The sequence below is a fragment of the Nothoprocta perdicaria genome, unplaced genomic scaffold, assembly GCF_003342845.1.
Source record: "Nothoprocta perdicaria isolate Ctin4 unplaced genomic scaffold, notPer1 scaffold_290, whole genome shotgun sequence".
Taxonomy (NCBI): domain Eukaryota; kingdom Metazoa; phylum Chordata; class Aves; order Tinamiformes; family Tinamidae; genus Nothoprocta; species Nothoprocta perdicaria.
In genome coordinates this window covers 207,793-214,270 of record NW_020455522.1, presented here as the reverse complement: position 1 = coordinate 214,270, position 6,478 = coordinate 207,793, and positions in this window count along the sequence as shown.

The following is a 6,478-nucleotide window of genomic DNA, read 5'->3' as shown; positions in this document are numbered from 1 at the left end:
GTTTTTAGTGCCACTTTATTCCTGCTAAATTCTCCTGATTGGTGACTCCATACCATGCCAAGCAGTTTCTTCTCTAACGCTTTTAGTGCTCACTCTCTGAGTGGACGTGTCCAGGACTAATATTGCAGACCAAATTCACCCACAAAGCTGTTCTGGATGGGTTCGGGGCTCAGCAATTGAAAGCACACGCACTGAGAGCAAAATCCACCCCTTAGTTTATTTAGGACAATTCACACTAACATCACACTAAAGCAAGACGACTACTTAGCAACCACCTCTGGTCCACGGCRGGGGAATGATCGGTCTCGCTGTCCTGCTGGCAAGTATCCTCTCGTAAGTAATTGCTACGTAGGCGCCTCGTTCCACAGGTAGTTGCTAAGTAGTCGTCTTGCTTTAGTGTGATGTTAGTGTGAATTGTCCTAAATAAACTAAGGGGTGGATTTTGCTCTCAGTGCGTGTGCTTTCAATTGCTGAGCCCCGAACCCATCCAGAACATAAGCCTAGCCAATTTTTTCTCCAGCCTGTCCTCGTCAGCGTGCTTGACTTTGTCCAATTTGTCTGGCCACTGAAAAACTAACACTGGGCTAGCTAACCATGAAACACTCTCAATGATCTTGTGCAGGAGGTATCACCAAGCTTTTGAGCCTTCAGTACACACTGTGTACTTCCATGGGCCAGGGAAGGGTCTTGCCATTCCTGTATTCTTCTAGCATACATTATCTTTTTCCTCTGTTACTCACACTAAGAAGTGGGATATATGACATGTATTTGCAACAGACCTTATGCCTCATCAGTTGGCATCTCACGCAACCCAGGACTGCAGTGATGGAGAAAAGAGCAGGTTAGGAGAAATGCTCACCAGCCCTGCAACCCTACAGGAGAGTGGCATTTCATTTTCCACTCCATCACATCACAATTTGCAGCCTGGCAGAACTTGTCACTGTGGAAATTCAATCAGGAGAAGAGAGAGAGTTAAGAATGTTCATTGTGAAGTGATCCATGCCTCATTCATCACTGCTGAATCCCTGGATCTCACTGCAAGGGAAGCAGATATGCGTTTGAGATTGGCAGCATTAACCTTACCTCCTATCCCACAGTCAAGGTTGAAYGAAGTTACTGGGAATCATTGAGGTATTCAGGCTGGGATGAAGCTTGGTAGGTCTGTAGCCTGACCCTCTGCTCAAAGCAGGACATATATATACATATATATGTATATGAACATGTGTGTATGCATCATGCCTTGAGAAATGGCATTTGAGGATCACATTTTGGCCAACATAAGAGCATAACATAAGAGCATAACATAAGAACACAAACATGTTTAAGAGCTCCAAGATAAGAACAAATATAATCTCATCCCACCCACCTCCCTCTCCAATAAAAAAGGCAGACAGAGGTTAGATGTAGTCTGGGGATGCCTCATCGTCTATTTTACAGCGGAAAGAAGAAAGGATATCACCTCAGCGAGGCTTCTGATAGTAATTTCAACCTGTTGCAGTTGCATGCACACACACTCATTTCAGAGCAGTCCTTTCAAGGAAATGTCTTCCTTTTATTGATATAGTGTTGACACATGAAGATTTTATTTATGTTTTCTTTCCCTTTTCCCTCTCTTCCTTTTCAAATTTAAGAGGGAAAAGAATGATGAGAGATTTGCCGCACATTGCCCCCTACAGACTATTGCTGCCAGGATTAGGAAGCTGGCATGCCTGTTTGCAAGSAGAGCTGTGGCACCCGTGCTCTGCATCACTTGCCCACGGAGGTGGCTCAAGATAAATGCGAGGAGGAGATGTCTTCCCGCGGTATTTATAGCCTTATCTCAGTTACAGCCAGCTCACCCTGGGATGTTTAAAGGAAAAGGTGGAGGTGGTGGCATGATGCACAACATGGTAGAGGTGGAGGTGGCGGCTGTGTCTCACAGCTGGTAAGGAGAAAGGGATGGTCTCCCCAGTAGGGCTGGGGGGATTCATGACACCAAGGGGGTCCTGAATCACTGGTATTTTTTTTTCCAGCTGAGGATTTGTTTCCTCCTCCTCTGTCCTATGCACACAGACACCCAATGCCATCTCCAGCAATAGCCCCCAGCACACGCCCCAACTCTCACGCACCAGCATCGGGTTGATCACAGGGAGGAATATTTAAGCTTCTCCTTTTCTCTGTTGTTGCAAAATCCTGTAGCAAGAACCTGCCAGCTCACTAATGTTGAGCAAGGCAACACGTGTTAGCAGTGATACAGGAGAGAAGTTTTAGCCACAGTCTTGCCTCAGGCTGCCCCCTCCCAGATCTGGCACTGCATCGGGTCATACCTCTGCAACTTCCATGTGTAAGAGGAAAAGAACAAAGAAGACCACAGGAAGGATGGGACACAGCATCGCTAGCAGCAATCTAACTCAGGGCACATCCATCCTGGGCCCTGCAGAATGATCTCCAGATCCTCACTGTTTGTGCTAAGGAAAGGTGATCTCATATCTTCTCTCACCAGTGAGATCTGCAAGAGATGAAGCACCCAAAATTCAAAACGTGATTTGGGTTTGATCAGTAAATTTGATCTCCTGGAAGATACGCAATGCAGCAATTATTAGATGTTAATAATGTTATTATTAATAATGAACTCAAACTAGCATCTTCCAACACTCACGTAAGTCACCAAATACATACATACATACAAATATACACCCTACTAATTCTAGGCTTGACAGCCCTCTCTAGAAGAAGTCCACCCAACCTCTCCTGAGAGCAGGTCCATCCAACTGATGAGTCGTGATGATGGTGGGAACATAGAAGTAGCGGTCCTTTGATTTACATGCACATCAGCAATGGACTTTCACTAACAACAGTGATGGCCAACCTCGCTCTGACCACAGTTTCYGTGACCATTCTGTGATTCCCATAGTAAAACTGTTTTTACCAGACTCTCACATATTCAAGGATGCCCTCAGACAAACGCAGCAAAGCTGAATGCTGCCAGCCTGATTAGGTAGGATCAGAACTCTTCTTTGAACATGCAGAGGAGACAGACTTGTTGTCTTCTGTTCAGCGTTGACTCTGGTCCCTTGTTAACATCTATCTCTGACATCTGAAGCCAGGCAGCGAATGCAGCTAAAAACTAGAAGACTCCCTGTTCAGGCAGGTTCCAGCAGCTTGCCAAGTACCATGAATCAGCCAGCCAGAGGGAAGTGCCAAGCTGTTGGCAGGGGAACTTCCAGTAATGCTCTTAGCCTGTCGCAAGTACAAAATAACACAGCCCACACTGGAGGGTGCTTGAATCAGGTCACACTTTCCTAGTGTTTGTTCAGAGGGGAGAGCCCAGAAAGACAGACACCCAGCAGCTTGCGAGGATGGGGTGAACTGTAATTCGTTTATGYCCTTAGTCATTGGCATTTCAACATGACAACGCAATACTCTGTTTCAGGAGCTCATGACCTTCAACCAGTCATTTTGTCTGACATGGCCACTGTTTTTCCTGCACATTGTTCTGAGATGCTGGTTAATAAACACAGCTGAAGTGGCAAAAGTGTGACCATTTACATCTCTCTGCAACCTGAACTGCTCTTAGGCCTAAACGACAGGCCCAAGTCAGGAYTGACTTACAGCTGAATACAGCTCTGCTTTTGCAGAAGTGCACAGGACTCACCTCTAGATTGCTTCTGCTGACTGCACGTAGGCTCAAAAACCTGTAACTTTTGTAGGCTCTCCTTGAAGGCCTTCTCTCTTGAAGGGAACTTTCCCATCTGAAGCCAGGGCTCTGTCCAGGTCCCAGTGCTGTATGATACGGGAAGTAGGACATACCAGATATTACTGCTAACAAATAAAATGCAACTTTTACTGATTTGGCTTTATAAAAGCTGGACCCTCTTACAACGACTTTGGAGACCTCACTTACAGGTGGATGCACCACATAGGACCTCCCAATTGCTGGCAAGGCTCCCCAAAACCTCACCGCAACAGGGGCTCCCCAGCGACTGCGGAGCTGGATGATGGTAACATGTTCAGGCAATTGGTGATGTATCTTTCTTAATCACTATTCTCTATCTCATATAGTAATGGTTAAGTGCATTACCTTGCTTATTTTGTCCATAGTTACAACTCGGTGCATAGAAAGCTTATTGTTTCATTAAATGTATCATTTCATTTCTTTATTGTTTGATATTAATAGTAAACACAGCCCTTGGTGTCTGGTTATTTCTGCCACACCCCCCGACAACTGGTAAAACACAACCTGACTTTTTTCCTAGTCTCCCTAGGAACAAGAACTTCACACCTATCCATCTGGGCCTCAAGTCAGGAGGATAACCGTCACAAGCAGTGTTCCCCAGGTGTGAGTGTTGAGAATGGTCCTCTTTAATATCTTTATCACAGAATGGTTAATGTTGGAAGGAACCTCTAGAGATCATCTYGTTCATTCCCCTGCTCCAGCTGGGGCACCTAGAGCATGTGGTGTAGGGTGGCATCCAGGCGGGTTTTGAAGACCTCCAGAGAAGGAGACTCCACAGCCTCCCTGGGCAGCCTGTTCCAGGGCTCTGTCACCCTCACATTGAAGAAGTTCTTCCTCACATGGAGATGGAACTGCCTGTGTTTCAACTTATACCCATTGCCCCCTTGTCCTATCACCGACGTCCACAGARAACATCTTGTCCCCTTCCTCCCTACATTCCCCCTTCATGTACTTATACATATTAATCAAATCCCCTCTCAGACTTSTCCAGAGAAAACAGGCCCAACTCAGTCTCTGCTCATACAATACATGTTCCACTCCCTTAATCATCTTTGTTGCCCTCCAATGGACCCTCTCTAGAAGTTCCATATCCCAGTTATACTGGGGAGCCAAGAACTGCACACAATACTTCATATGTACTCCATTTACCATTACCAATACTCCATTTATCAATGATCTGGATGAGGGAATGGAGTGAACCCTCAGTAAGTTTGTAKATGACACCAAGCTGGGAGGAAGAGTTAATCTGCGTGAGGGTAGGAAGGCTCTGCAGAGAGATCTGGACAGGCTGGGTCAATGGGTAGAGACCAACGGAATGAGGTTCAACAAGATCAAGTGCCAGGTCCTGCCCTTGGGTCACAACAACCCCATGCAGCCCTGCAGGCTTGGGGCAGAGCRGCTGGAGGGCTGTGCAGCAGAAAAGGACCCGGGGGTSTCAGTGAACACGAGCCAGCAGTGTGYGCAGGGGGCCGAGAAGGCCCGCGGCCTCCTGGCTGCTATCAGGAACAGTGAGGCCAGCAGGAGCAGGGAAGTGACCATTCCCCTGTACTCAGTGCTGCTGAGACCGCACCTCGAATCCTGGGTTCAGTTTTRGGCCCCTCAYTACAAGAAAGACATTGAGGTGCCGGAGTGTGTCCAGGGAAGGGCAACTGTGAAGGGGCTGGAGCACAGACCTTATGAGGAGCACCTGAGGGAGCTGGGGTTATCTAGTGTGGAGAAGAGGAGGCTCTACAGATAAGACAAGAGGAAATGGTCTCAAGTTGCACCAGGGGAGTTTCAGGTTAGACATTAGGAAGAATTTCTACACGGAAAAAGTAGTCAAACATTGGAACAGGCTGCCCAGGCAACTGGTGGTCACTGTCTCTGTCAGTGTTGAAGAAACGTGTAGATGAGGCACTTAGGGACATGGTTTAGTAGGCATGGTGTCGAAGGGTTTAGGGTTGGACTTGATGATCTTGAAGGTGTTTTCCAACAACAATGCTTTTCCAGCCATATGACTCTATAAAATGGAGAAGCAAAGAGCCCAGGCAAACCTACCAAAAGCACCATTATGGAGCCCCTTCACCACTGCCCAGTCCTTGCACAGATAAGCCACAAAAAGGAAATAAGCACACATGAGCGAAGGGAGAATTAGAAAAACAAGAAAGGGCATCTGAGAGGTTTGGCATGATGATTCACTCTGTGAGCTGGGTTACTGAGACAGTAGCTTAGCAGAGCAACATCTGCATAATCATTCATCTCATGAGTAACAGGAAGGTGTTGTCTCAACACGTTCCCCTTAGTAGTTATGGGGAGTATAATTTCTGGAGGAACATCCAACCATCAAACACCCAACTCATTAAACTGGAGCAATGGTAGGAGGTCGCCTTCCCCCTGGAAGGGAGGGCAGAGCACAGAAGACATGCTCCCAGGGAGGACATTTAGGGCCACTAAACCACTTAAGAAGGATTTCCTAGTTACCATAAGTTCTTTTTTTCATGCAGTACTGCTTGGCTGTGAGTCCTATCACTCGTGCTGGACTAAAGTCAGCTTTCTGCAAGTTGTCTCATCTCTTCAGAACGTACGAGAGCCCTGAAAAAATTCACCCCTTCACTAGGCAGCTGTGTCTCCCTTTGGAAGTTTTTGTCCTATTTTCCCTTAAGTGGCTCTTACCAAGAYAGAGACTTGGAACTATCAGGCCTATACAAAACACAGAGTTTCTTCACCATTCACCTCACCACCTTCATCYACTCTCATGGCTCCTTCTCTCAATCTGGCAACTTT